The following is a 15,851-nucleotide window of genomic DNA, read 5'->3' as shown; positions in this document are numbered from 1 at the left end:
ATGTTGCAAATGTATACATGTTAATTTCTCATATTTGTTAATGTATTGCAATAATAAAATAATGCAACATGTTATTGATGTCTTTTTTGTCTCTCTTATCTTTCATTTTTGCAATATATATGAATTTATTTTTGTAATACATTGCTGCTGAAAACAAAATGATGATCAGCAGAGGTAACAAGACTGACCACTGTGATTTGGCTTGTAACAGCTGTGCAGGTGGCTGCAGAAAGACCACCACAGGCAGCAGAGACACCCAGGACATCTGGGCTGCAACCTGTCAGTGTTACCTTCACAACCCCTGCCCTACCTGTTCCACCTACAGCAGGAAACTCTGCCCTGGCAGCGTTGTACCCTTTGGGACCACTACTAGTGGAGGTGGTGATTCTATCACCCACACAGAGCTGGCAGAGCTAGTGGAAGACTTAATGGAGAGTGGCAATGGTGCCAGAATCAGCAAGGTTGAAAATGTCCTGAACCATACTGCCAAAATGATGCCATGTCCAGCACTGTCTCTGGCAACTGGCATAGGAAATAGTGATGACAATTCTGAAGGTGATGAGTAGATTCTCACTGTTCTCAAGCTGGATGTGAGTACACCTCCAAGGCCCCTACCTATCTCAACTCATGATATCCCCCATTTTTTGTGTCATCACATCCCCTGTCTGTCTTATATGTCCTGTATCCCTACACCTGTTATCTAATCTACCCTACCTACCTGACCCTCTCATTCCTAATCACCTTACCCATCTTTCCTCTCTTTCCAAAAAGAAAAAGAAAAAAATCAGCACCTGTCCCAGAAAAAAAATGTACTCGGCATACATATCTCTCAACTTTGCCTGTGTTTCATCTTGACACACTTCATGTAGTCCAATAGGCTACACAGCATTATTCTGTTGTTGTCACCCATGCCTGATGTGGTGTCTCTCCAAAGTCATGACATTCTGTGTACAATACTACATTTATATTATGAAGAAATGGCACCCTCCTGCAAATCCCTGTATTCTTTCCACTTTTTTTCCTATCCTCTGCATGACACCATCCTATTTTACCACTATCTTATCAACCCTCTTTTCACACATTTAATCTTATCAAAAATAGAATCACGCACAGCTCACATGGCCAGAAATAGCCCAACAAAAAGCCTTCACCTTTTCGCCTCAGCATTTGCATCATGGTTGACATTTTACTTCACTGCTTAGTGATGTTGAATGCCATTTAACTTCCTACTGCAAAGACTACAGATTTTAATCTCAGCCGCACTAGCAACATTCACTCCATGCAAATGTGCTTAAATCTGCTGTACTATAGGACTACAGAGTAAAGACACTACTTTAATACCATGACTCTGGCAGTTCTTAGGCTGCTAGTTGTTATATACTGATATAATTCCCTTGTCTGTAGCCTGGTATTTTTGCATAGTGTCATGGGTTCAATTACAGGGGTATGTCAAATTAATATTTCATGGAATTTTAGTTTTATATCATATGTTTAACTGCAAATGTTTCTATTTATCTCCTACTACATTTCATTAACATATGATTTGAATAGTGCAACAAAAAACATTTGCAAAAACATTCTATCACAAAAACGTATGTCTTAATCTTGTTTCTACTCTCCTAACCTGTCTTGCTCCGTATAGGAAGCACTTTTATTGTACAGAGTATGACAGAGAATTAGCAAAGAAAAAACTAAGAGTAACACTCAATAAAGATGGTCCTATATGTACCACAAACCAATATTTCCCCCTTCATCTTTTGTCTCTGTTCATCACTTCTGTTTCAGTAAGTTGTCACTGTCCTTTCAAATGTGTAAGTTAAAGTTTGTGAAGTAGCAGTTCCTTTGTAGCATGCTGAGATAATGATAAGAGCTATGCATGATTTTTGCATCCTTTCAAGGGTTCTAATCCAGACATACGCAAACTGTTACTGAATGTTTTAGTGCACTATTTTATGTGTAGCTGTTGCCTACATATTGTGCTTAGCCACAATTAACCTTCTTCTGTCATAAGGTTCTTGTTGCCTCCCTTTCCCCATGTCTTCCCCTTCTAAGTTATCAGTCTGTCTCCTCAGTGCTTGTGCAATGTCTGAAAATTAGGAGGAATGAAAGTACACAGCATATGGCAAATTCTTGTGAGTTTTTGCTATCAGGCGCATTGCTGCAGTGCCCTTTGCACTACTTTGATTAGCCTTGCTGTGCTACGTAAAGTATGGCTAATCTTCTCTTCAATATGCTAAAGAGTTGAATGTACCCCATGCAGGATGTTTCACTTTCAAATGTTGTTTGAACACATTCAGCATTGGTTTATTTAGTATTCTTAGCTGTTATATATGCATTATGTAAAGTTAAAATTGTCATTACTGTGTTGAAGCTCAATGCTTACATTCTCCCTTGTCTCATTGTTTTGTGACTGTCCCTTCAAACCATTAAAATTAAGGTAGAGACGTAGCATTTCCTGTGTAGTATGTTGACATAATTCACATGCCTATATTATGCCTTTAGCATGGTGTTAAAGGTTTGTATACAGAAATATGCGAAAGACATATTTAAAGTTTTATTTAATATTATTATTATCTGTGTAAATGTTGTCTACATATGTTAGTACCTCATCATTATCCTGCTTATGTCTCAAACACATTTCTACTGTCCGACTCCTTCTTGTTTCTTACTGGAAACACTTGATTGTACATAGCATGACAGATTACTTATCAGGAAAAACACAACAGTATCACACTCCAAGGATGTTAAAATGTACCACAAAAAGATAACATTCTTTGTTTCTATCCCTGTCTCCAAGTCTCTGTCTGTTTCCACTTCTGTATCATTGCTTTTTACTGTGTCATACTTATTAGGTTCCTGGATGTAATGTGCACATTATGGGATTTTACAATTGTCATGAGGTAACTGAAGAGTAATACATACATTCACCTTTTGTTCAGTCTGGACTTCCTATGTGATGTGATTATGAAATACTCACATTTATCAATTTGCTTTGGAATACTGTCAAGGTTCAAATCTAGTTGTATGCTAAACTGTTTTTGAATGCTTTGTAGCATGCCTTTGGGTGTAAGTGTTGGCTACACACTATTATTCTGCTTCTGTATTAATATGTCTACTCCCTATTGGTACCACTGTGCTCCACATATCTGGTCAGACTAATTATAATGACAAAATTGGAGACTAACACAACAAAAATATGTGCAGAAATGAATCATAAACAAATCTCTTAGTATGTCTGCATGTGCGTTCTATCACAAACTGTCCACCTCTTCCCACCATTCTGTGCCATCAAATAAATCTGATTAATTCAAAACTGTTTCTATAAGCCATGTTTCTACCAGTAAAGGCATTCTTTGTCCATCATGTGTGTTCAAAATAAATCTACCATACACATCAGGGCAGAAGGACTGCAACTGTCATGGCAAATGTGGTATAAATCATGGCACAACGAACATGACCGCAGCACATATCTATTCTGTATTCCATCAAATTCGGATATGTATGTATTTCTAAAGTGCTTATTTGCATGAAGATCTGTATGGAGCAGCAGAAAGTACGGCTAATTCCCATTCTAAATTCAGCACCTCAAGATATGGTTATGCATGCGCCCAGAATGTCGCATCAGGCATTCAAATGAACTTGCCAGTTCTGTGGTTCAGGGAGAGGATTAAAAAAAGTTACAACAAAGAATTATGTGAATAGGCTGCACAACTTCTGTATGTGTTACCGGAATTTTGGAACTGAGGTATGTGGATTTCACACTGATGTTGACTCAATTCAGTCTGTTAATGTACGTATGCAGTCCGATGGTTACACTTACAACATTGTTACACTGGTGTGTAACCTTTTCACACATAATCCATTGCTTTTATTCAGAAGTACACTGTCATATTTACAAAGTGTCTGCTTGTGCTGTCAGTGACCATTGTGCAAGCACGAGCCAAGACAACTGACACTGAAACTATACATGATTACTATTTGTATGCAATCCACTGTTTTACAGTTGTGATTGTCATTGACACCCCATACTGTGAAACAGGTACATGTCCCATACAGTAATGCAGTGTACATGAATTACACCATATAAATGTAAGCAGAGAAGTCTGTAACTGAATGGGCTAAACACAATGCTGTTATGCTGACTTGTCCAGAAACATACATTTGTCCCAAAACCTGTGATGGTCATAACAGTGATGTTTTAATACTTACAAAGGTATATTTTCACATTGATAAAGTTAGATTTCTGTGGTGCAGTGTGATTCTGACTCTGTTCTCTAGGTTGTGTAACTAGGTAGGTAGGTGGTTCAAATTTGACAGCGATAAGCTTGTGTGCCTGGTTCTAATGACAGGGAAACAAAATCTCATCAACAGAGATGCTGCGTCCACGTCTGCTCAGGAAAAGAATTTAAATTTGGACATAGTTCTCTTTGCACTTTATCCCACTTTTTCCAAAGGCATCTTCTCTGCACCACACTGATGAGGTCATCCTGTCAAAAGTCCACTCTTTCCCCTTAAAAGTCAGACTTTTTCTATGGCAATCACAGCTAATATCATGTTCTCTCAGTTGTTTAACTAGATAGATAGGAGGTTCAGTTCTCAAAATGATAAACTTGTGTGTGTGTGTGTGTGTGTGTGTGTGTGTGTGTGTGTGTGTGTGTGTGTGTGTGTGTGTGTGTGTGTGTGTGCATGCGTGCATGCGTGGGTGTGTGTGTGTGTGTGTGTGTGGTTCTAGTGACAGCTAAGTAAAGCCTCAATAATAGAACTGCTGTGTCAACTTCCCTTAAGAGTTTAAATTTGGACACGGTTCCCACTGTACTTTATTCCACATTTACTGCATGCATTTTCTCTGCAACACACTGATGATGGCATCCTGTCAAAAGTGCAGTATCTCCCTCTAAGAGGCAACCTTCTTCTGGGGCACTTGCAGCTAATACTGTGTTCTCCAGATTGTCTAACTCGATCGGTAGGATGTTCAATTCTCACAGTAATGGATTTGTGTGTAGGTCTAGTGATAAGTAAGACCTAATCAACAGATGTGCTGTGTACACTTCCAGTCAGAAGAATTTAAATTTGGACACAACTCCCTATGTACTTTATTTCCACTTTTAACACAAGTATCTTCTCTGCAATACATTAAAGATGTCTTCCTGTCAAAAGTGCGCTCTCTCTCCCTTTCAGAATCAGACTTCTCCTGTGGTGCTCATTGTTAATACTGTGTTTTCTAGATTGTGTAAATAGATAGGTGGTATATTCAATTCTCACAGTGGTAATGTGTGTGTGGCAATAATATCAGGCAAGTATAAATTCCTGAACAGATATGCTGTGTCAACTTCCACTCCAGTCTAAAATGTAACCTTGGAGAGGATACCCCCATCTCCTTATCCCATCTTTACCCGAAACATCTTCTCTGCATCACACTGATGAGTTCATTCTGTCAAAAGTGCACTCACTCCCTTTTCAAGTCAGACTTCTCAAGTGACACTTGCAAATAATTCTTTGTTTTATAGATCATGTAACTCGATCAGTAGGAATGGCTGAATACAACATTGGTTGATTAGTGTGACTGTCATGTACATTTGGCTCCATGGCAACACTGTTTATGTCAAGTTCCACTTTAGAGATGTATTTTCTTTGGCTGAGGGCTACTCTATACATTTCTATTATCCCCAGGCAATGCAAAGTTTTGGAAACTCAATGTTTACATCATGTTATCACAAATGAACTACATCACAGTTGTATTATGACTTATAGTATGGTGCTGGGTGCTGGGCTGGCTGCTGATACTATGCTCTCTAGACTGCAAAGCCAGATAGGTAGAAGGTTTGAATCCAGCAATGATGACTACTGTGAGTTGGTGTATAGATATTGTGTTGTGTAGAAAAGGCTTCTAATGCATATAATATATATGTAGCTGTATGTTGTTCCTGTGCTCCTCAGCCATCTTCTTACCTTTTTAGAAGAGCATTACTGTATTAAACAATGCTCATTTCATCCATTCAAATGTGCACTATCACAGCTGCAAAACAGCAACTCATGTGGTACATGCAATCTAGGCAATGTTATGTACCTTGTGATCTTAGGTAGTCAGTTCAAATCCAACCATTACTCATTAGACTCACTTATATCAGTATGACTGTGCCTGTGGGTAACAATGCTGTCACCCAGCTATCTGCTGGATATATACATATACATATATATATATATGTATATATATATATATATCTAGGTGAGGATTCATATTACAAGGATTTCTGCTCATTATTCATAGTGGTGCTGCGGTAGTATTGTCACCTCACAGCAAGACGTTGTCGCGTTCGATTCTCAGCTAGATCATCTTCTGTGTGGAGGCATGCATGAATGGGCGTGCCTTCATTGAAGGTTGTGCGCCAGGACTGGTAACTCGGCAAGTAAAAATCCACTACCAAACATTAGCAGACTGGAGTTCCACTGTGGCGACTCATAACCAGGATAAGCCGAAAGACACAACAACATTCACATAGATATGCTTTATTGGATAATGATGATGATGATGACATTGTATGACATTTGGCTTTTACAAGAAAACTACTAAGGTATTTCCTGTGACATGAGGAAATGAGACAATGTTCTGCATGGTGTTATCTTAGTAAGACATGTGTTCAAATCTGTGATTTTCCATACATTGAGTATAACTGCCATTCTCCTATCACAGTGAAGATTGCATTATGCATCATATTTGCTTGAGTATACCTAGCAGCTGGCAATGTTGTGTGAGAAATAAACATATAGCAACATTCTTTGAAAGATGTTACTGGCACACATATCCATTCCAGCAATAAGATGACGCTGTGGCTTCAAACAATGAAATATCTCACAATTTTCACAACACTTTTACCATGGCACATTCATTCTTCAGAATATCATGTAGATTGTGTTGTCACAGTCAGGTGTTCAAAACCCACATTGACTGACTGTAAGCATTGTTTGTCCTTATGCTGTTATACATGAATGACATCCACAATTGTTATAATGCATACATTTGCAGTGGGGAAAAGCCTCCCCCACCCCTTTTATCTCATATTAATTGTTTGCAACACAAATACATGATGTAATGAAGTCACACAGATGGATTTTCATATCAGTGTTAAGGCACTGTGGCAGAGATATATGATTCATGCATGTTATTAGTCAGTGTACTTACATAACTTGCTGTTTAATTACAGCTTAGGGACATATTATGTGAATGCACTGATGTTACGTAAACAACAATGCATCCCATTATTATTCTCAATTTTTACTTTAGAGAAGGAAATATAAACTCATTTTTTTTAATTTTCAAACAGTAAAAAACTATAGAAAAATCTAGCGAAGCTAGAATTTCCACTGCGTGATTCTTTAAACCTCTTGTATTAGAGGTACATGGGATATATGCAAATTACCCTTAAGAACATCAGGTGTTACTATGTTTCAGCTATATAGCGATTCTGAATGCCCATGACTTTTTTTTCCTTTCTAAGTTGCTTAATGGACAAATTCAAGCCAATAAAGCCAAACCCACTAGCTGTGGACATGCATATTTCAGCTTTGTTATGGCATCATCACCACAACACAAGTGGACTGTTTGGCTAATTATTATAAGCACAGGGCTGTTATACCCAGCTGATGTCCATCACCTTTAGGATGTCTGCAAAATATCCCAAATAACAAATTAAAACAGTGCGTAAAAAGGTCACACAGAAAAAACAATCAGTAAAAAACAAAAGAAAAATTTAGCCAAGCTAAAATTTCTACTGTGTGATTCCTTAAGCCTAATTTTCTGACAGAAAAGCAGTTGTTCTGTGAATGTCATGGTGTGAGTGCTCCTAGGGAATATGCATTCGGTAATGACTTGTATAGCATATCTACCCAGAGTGTGTTTCAACTGTGGGACAGTGTTGTTGAATAAAACAATTGGAGCAGCTTCCTTAGCTGAGAAACTTTGATATTCGACTGCTCACAGTTGTGTGAACATTAACATATTAACATAACATAACAAGCTCACTGTCATCATTCTGACAAATTCAAATTGTACAAATTATCTTCAAAATTCCTTTACTACTTCACACATTAACTTCATTTATTTGTGAAAAGATCCACTGCTATGTCGTGTGTCAGACACAGTCAATAGACAGCTCTGTTGAATACATAGTATGATAGGGGATTGAATCTGGTAATATGAGTTTGGCAGATAACTGTATCAGACAGGAGTGACTTAAGCAAAGAATCTATTTATAGTACAGGCAACATTTTTAAGGTATCATCCTCCAAGATAGAGGATCCATTCCCATTACAATATGGAAGTGTGTTCATCATGGCTCATGCAATATGTGAATTCCTGTGGCATCACAGGTTTGATACACGTCTTTCTGATATCCGTCCTGGCAAGATGCAAATGTTGAGTATGCCATTTTTCACAGGTATTACTTAATTTCCAAGTTTGAAAGGAATGAGTTGTGTGTCTTCCTCCATGCATTTATGAATTTGTTTCCTTCACGGTGTACAGCTTTACAGCACATGAGTTCTTCCATAACATTTCTTACTGACTGGAATGATGCAAGATCATCATAAAGTGTGACTGGGCCTGCGTTATGACACTTCCCATGTTTTCTATGTATTTATGTTGTTTACATGCTGTTATGACAGCATTTGCTGTAATTTCTTGTGAGCATGCCCAGTATAATCATGTAGTAGATGCTCTTCATTTATGAATGGTGACCTTGAACTAATGAAATTTCATCAAATCTGTGTTGTCATTTTCAATTCTATATTTTGAGTGTTATTGTATTACTGTTCAGGATATACATGAATATGAAACACATGTTTGTCTTTACATGCTTCAAGGTAATATGCCCCCTGTCTATGATTGCCAAATGACAAAAAATGATAAAGCATGTCCCTTTCTGATGTGCATGACACAGCAGCTGTAGGGCACATTTCTTCTTGTATACACATGATGAAATGGAGAATAAAACACTATTGTTGTTATCACACATAAGTTCCCCGTATATACATGTTGCATTCAATAATTGCAGTATATGTTGATAGCCCCTAATGTATCCACTCTCCTTGCAAACTGTTATATCAACTAATCATGTTATTAACATTAAGATCATATTTATTCCCCTTTGTTACACTGTTGCTTTTTGTCCCCCTCACATCCTTTGTTAGCATCTCATTTTTTATTCATGTTCATACGTTGAGAATTGCGAACAAGATTAAATATTATGTCATCATTATGGAAGTATTTATGTTTAAAATGCTTCTTTGTGACATATTCACATTTGAATGCATTAAATTGAGTACATTTTCTCCAATTTTCCTCCCCTCTTACATATGTCTGCACTATTACGATTGGATTCTATGTACTTTCTCCACATTTAAAATCCCCTACATCTTAATTCTCATAATCAGCTTGTCCTTTCTTCATATAAGCTGTCTGCACATGGTTACATAATAGGCTTGCTTACAGGCACCCTGTTTTGTTTACACTACTGCCTCCCTACCCAATGTCATGGCTGACAAACACTGCTACTGCCTATGAAACGGTAGTTATGCTGCATGCATAGTCAGTGATCGCTGCTGCTCATAGTGCTAACTTGCTGAAATCAAGTAGGCTTCGTGTGAAGCCTTCACAGTTATTAAGGAGTCACAGGGTTTATTCTGGAATTTATTTATTTATTTGTTTGTGCGTTTGCTTTTGTTTTTATATGAAGTGAAATGGTGCATTTTATTAAATTCTACCATAATAGAATAATCTCCTTGAAGAAGGCAAATGTAGGTAATTTTCTTGTACTTTCCTGTGTCTAGATACATCAAGACCTGCACTGCAGAATGACTCAGCCATATCTGTTGAAATACTTACACTCTGTGTCAAGTTACACAATACATTTCTCAGGAAACAGCTTCAACAGGGGCAGCAAAGGGCAGGGCCACTGTTTCAAGGACCATAGACAGGACCAGCTGCAGCAGAAATTACAGATGAGGAGTCTGAGAAGGAACAACCACCTGCAGATAGTACTGGGAGACAGAGGCATGCACAGTATGCCCTAGATCTTGTTAAGAGACAATTGATAGCACACAATCACTACATAGATCAAAGCCTAAGATCCCAGAAAGATAAAAAAAGACAAATTAATGCCTGTCAGATTCCATAACCTTTAATTAATGATGTAATGACTGTGTTTTGATAACATCAGACAGAGACAATCTCCAAGTGTACAATTTGTATCTACAGTAATGACATGATAAATGTGGAACCTCTAAAGAGAAAAAAAAAGTTACATAACTGATTAATCTAATATGGAAATATGTATATGCCCCTTAATTAGGAAATTTGTCTGAGGTGTACAGTTATGTCTGTAATATCCTCTATGTCAAATTTTTGCAATATACAGTAACATAATAGGTTCATAGGTTCATAGGAGGTCACTAGGCTATTGGCCCTAGGGCCTTTATAAACCTAGTTATCTTATACCATTGTTCCCTTATTGATCAAGTTGCATGGTCTATATTTGCAGCTCAAGTCCATGATCAGCACCAACTGCCCTTATGCAAGCGGGACATAGGTGATACCCCCAGGGTAAATTTATGGTCTCCCATCCAGTTGTCTTAGTTATGCTTAAATAGGGTAATCGAGGACCTCTGGTTTATGTGAATTTGGGTGTTTGTTACAAAGGAGTGGCAATCTCTGGGAGACATATCTGTCTCTCCAGCATGTCCTGCTAATGTCGCAGGATAGTTTAAGATCCTGTAGGGAGTGAATCTTGCTCCTTTAGACTTGTGGATGTGCAGCATTTCCATTAAGGCAGAGTCTAAAACTGCTCTGTAGCCCAGCCACAAGTCACTTCTCAACAACCTATAAGATACAGAGTATACAGAGTACAGTGACAGGGCCTTCAGTCTGTCCATGTAGGTCATGTGTTGAAAGTCCTGAATTTTCTTAGTGAGAAGCCTCTGCTGTTTCTTCAGCTGCTGCAGGTGTCTGGTGAGGTACATACAGAAAGGAGCATTATACCCCATTAGTGGTCTGATGATGGATGAGTACAGGGGACTTATAACATCCTTAGTTCTGGATGTGATGCCCTTACTTATGAGATGTGCAATGTAGAAGACCTTTCTTACCACTGAGGATACATGGTGATTGAAGTTAGAGTTGCTATCAACCTGTGTTCTCAAATATTTTACCACAGCATTTGAATTAAGGGGGGTGCCATTAATATTGTAATTTGCAGGGACTTCCCCTTTGCCAAAAGAGATGATAATGCATTTTTTTGTGTTCAGTTTAAGTCCATGGCTTTAGCACTAATCATTTGTCTGTGTATGCCCTTTTTGTAGTATGCCAATGTTGTTGGGGGACTCGACTCAATGATTGCACCCAGTTTGCAGTCATTGGCAAACTTGGTAAGCCACAGACCATCTATTTTCACTTGGACTTTTGAGAAATAGATTCCAAACAGTAGGGGGTCTAGCACAGATCGTTGTGGTACATCATTGGTAACTGGTCTGCTGGTAGAGGTGGAATCCCCAACTTTGACTGTAAGCATTCTGTTGCTGAGCCAGTTTGTTATCCATCTAGTGACATATTGATTAATTCCCAGCTGGGTGAGATTCTCAATGATGCTTGAGTAGAGAATTGTGTCAAAAGCTTTGGCTAAGTCAAGATAGGCTGTCTGTACTCTTTTGCCTTCATCCAGATCTTTGGTAACATTCTCAAATAAGTCCACCAGGCATATTTATTTATTTATTTATTTGTTTGTTTCAGTTTGATTATCGGGGAGGTCTACTGGGCTTGGGGGCCCGGGGAGAAAAGCTCCAACAGGAAAACAACAGTAAGCATGATCTACCCTTAACAAAGCCAAAATGGGTCAGGTCAAGACTGTGAAGGTCACCTATGTCTTTGCTGATAAGGTCCATGATGATCCTGTCCATAGCCTTGCAGATAAGGCTAGTTGGCATTATGGGACTATAGTTCCAAGGGTCAGTTGATGGACCCTCTTTGTGCAAGGGAATTATTGTTACTGTTTCCCACTCTGCTGGGACAAAGCCAGTACATAAACTGTGGTTGAAGAGACTGCCAAGTGATTACACAAGGTCCTGTTTTAGACCATTTAGTAGGCAGCCTGGGATGTTATCTGGTCTCACAGAGGCTGTGTTTTTGCCTATGGAGAGTGGGGGTTATGACCTGCTCTTTGCAGATACTAGATAGAGGAATGGTGAGAGGTATGCTTTGGAGTATGTCTGGTGGGGACAGAAGGGTGAAGTTTGTGCCACATCTGTCTGCTAGCAGGTTGGCAATGTCCTCAGGGTCAGTATGAGTGGTACCATCCCCTACTATTTCTGCACAAAGCTGGGCCTTCCCTTTTAACTTTCTGATGAAGCTAAAGAATGCCTTGTGATAATCCTTAGTTAGGAATGCTAGTTTAGCTTTGTAATTGGGTTTAGGGGACTTTATAAGGTATATAATTTACTTATCCAAGCTGTGGAAGGTTTCCTTCCTCTGCTGAGTCAATTCCTTCTTGTTCTTGGACATAAGTTTCTTCCTCTTGTTGTACAACCTATTTATGCCTGATGTCCACCAGGGTGGCTTGATTTTTTTTGTGAGGACCTTGTTTTGTTCAGTTCAGGTACAACTGAGTCTATACATTTGTACAGGTGTTTCTACAGTGCATTTGTGTAACCTCCCTATAGGAATAATTTCTGACAGTGGCAACAGGGGTTTGAAACTATTTATGCCATTGTTAAGGATACTATAGTTTGCTTTGCAGAAATTTTTCATCCTTTTTGCTCTTGGGGGAGGGGGGTTAGGTATGATTGTTACTTCAAATGAGACTGATTTATGATCAAACCTTAACAGGGAGGGCAACACACAGGTGGTAGTGCAGAAACACCCTGTCTTGGTGAGTACTAAGTCTAGGACATTTGAGTCCCCTGTAGGGGTTCAAACTATCTGTTTCAGAGCATGTGTACTAACGAAGTCTATAAACCTTAGGACAAGCATGTTTGTGGGCATATATGACTCCCAATCGATGAAAGGATAGTTGAAATCACCCACAACCAAGGTGTTTGGCTGTATAGTGAGTGACTGAAGTGGATCCAGGTATGCAGAGTGGTTCTTGTGGTTCATGGTGGGGGACCTATAGCTAACAATGATATGGAAGAAAGTTTTACCTACAGTTAGTCAGACTTGAAGTAGCTCTAGGGAGTTGCTTTATTTGACCAGTCTTAATGTGCATTTGTCTTTAATGAAGATGGCTGCACCTCTGCCTTTGGTTCTTTCATGCATGTTTTGAGGTCAGAATGTGTAGAAGGCATTGTAGCCTTGCATGGCTGGATTGCTGTCTGCAACCTTGAACCATGTCTCTGTGACTGCACAGATATCAGCATCTTCCAAGGTAAGGAGTGCTTCCAGTGAGTGCAGTTTCTGATTTAGACTCCTAGGATTAAGCAGCATAACCCTGATTTTGTCTCTAGTTGTTTTTTTGTCAGGGAATTTTGTTGGTATGACATTGCCTAAAAAAGGCAGTATGGGGTAGGCAAGTACCTTTGCCAGTAACCAAAAGCCAAGAGGCAACAGGTGAAGACCACATCTGGTTTGTTGCTATGTGAGTGAATTTGGAAAGCCCATGACTGAGCCTTATTCCAGCAATCCCCAAGTCCAATGAGTCCTTGGCTGCACACCTGTGCCACAAGGCTGCAGAGGGTCTTTCTTAATGTAAGATGGCTGGTTTTAGTGCTCAAATGATACCAAACAGTCTACATTCAGCAAGCCTGAATCTAGCCTATGCTATAAAATGCAGATGTAATAGAAATTCAATTAAGTGCAGAAAATTGCAGTCACAACAGCAAAACATGAATGATCACACAAGAGTGGAGACCACAAACTTTCCTAATGTAAAATAACTGGTTTGGAGCCCAAGTGCTTAAACCAGAGTAAGACACTTTTAGAATAACAGACACAATAAGCCTTCAAACAGCAAATTTCAGCTTAGAAGGGTGTAGGCTATCTTCTCTTCCCACATGAGTTTAGACCACAATTCTTCCTAATGTAAAATTCCTGATTTAGAACCCAAGTGCTTAAACCAGAACAAAGATGCTTAGAATAACAGGCACAATAAGTCTCCACCAGCAATTCCCAGCTTAGAAGGGTGTAGGCTGCACTCTCTTGCCACAAGAGCCCCAAATCTTCCTAATGTAAAATAACTGATTTGGAACACAAGTGCTTAAACCAGAGCTAAGACACTTGAACAACAGCCACAATAAGCCTTCATCAGTAATTCCCAGCTCAGAAGGGCTGCATCAAGCTTTGCAATTGACCAGTCTCTATAAAATATGTAACAGGACAATTATGCACTCATTTACACAACTATATCAGGAAAAAAAGCTGTAAATACCTAATGGTTCCTCTGTGTTACAGGCAATACTTACTGAAATACAGTGAGGTTAACAATTGTAGAAGAAATCATTCACAAATGAGTAGTAACAAAAAAGCATAAACATTTCTTCTGCAATACATACTGATAAATGTAAGTTTGTGAATAAGCAAACATTAACTATCCACTATGTGCATCAGACATATATGCAACCCTAAGTCAAAAATGCATTTGTAAAGTACAGGGTATAGTCATCTTCAGTTGTGCAGGGTAGGGGTATGGTGGCAACAGGATAAGGTTGACACCAAAGTAGTGAGTGTGTGCAAGTAAGAAGCATATGTATCTATCAGACTATACAGTGTTCAGGGTCAGTAACCACAGATCTATAGCTCTCAACAGTACTGTTTAGATAGCCTGTATCTGTGCAAGGTGGTGTAGGCAAGTGATTTTTTCAGTGTGTGCATGTCTGCATGAACACTATCAAGCAGTGTGCTAGTACAACATCCCAGCATCTTGGACAGGTGTAAGCTTTGCATGGTAATATAAACAGTTCAGTGGCATTGCACACAGCTAAGAGAACCACCTCTGCCAGTGGTTGCACTGTTACTTCCAAGGCCATTGCTAGAAGTTGTGGTACTATGTGAATGTGAGCAATGTCTGCTGTACGAGCTCTCATGAACTTGTAGCTACCATATGCAATCACTGACTGAGCAGTGGATGCAGTGCAGGATCTTGCATTACCAGATCTGCTTACACCAGAAGATGTAATGGTTTTCTGGCCACATGGATTCTCACCCTCCCCCAATAGATGTTCTATCACAGACACTGTCTTATCCACTGTGAAGTTCATCCTGTCCAAGGAGTCATAACCATGGTTCAGGCAACATTTAGTAGTCTTAATATCTCTTCCAGGACCTTTGTGGAACATGCCTGTTCCACCACTATGGCTATACACTTATATCTGGTGGCACCTAATGACACACCAGCATCAGGAGGAGGGTGGACAACAGACTTCCTCTGAGCATCCCTGCCAACCCTGCTTTGTGTTACCACACCCTCATCATGGCTATGGAAGAAGCTTCTAGCTCTGCAACCAGAGTAACCACACTACTGTAATTAACTGTATCACCATCAACCTATCCTTTATCAGAAGTTTCCATGTTTTGGATATGTGTTGGCAAACAGACTATGTCCAAAATGTAGGTAGGTGATGTCAAAGTTACAACCTCAGTGTCAGACTGACCCTCTGCACCCCTAGACTGTGCCTGTTCATTGCCACCACCATCATCAAAGGTTACCGATACTCTGACATCAGGTGGTTGGAGTTCCACAGTGCCAGTCTCAGGATCACCTATGACAACAAGCAATAAACACAACAATCAATGAAATAGAAAATAAAAATGATCACAGATTTTCCTTATTGAAAGCATAGAATGTTAATCTTATATAGACCTGAATATACCT

Source organism: Protopterus annectens, chromosome 5.part1 (assembly GCF_019279795.1).
Source record: "Protopterus annectens isolate FY-2018-M chromosome 5.part1, PAN1.0, whole genome shotgun sequence".
Classification (NCBI taxonomy): Eukaryota; Metazoa; Chordata; order Ceratodontiformes; family Protopteridae; genus Protopterus; species Protopterus annectens.
Note: the sequence above shows the minus strand (reverse complement) of the source record.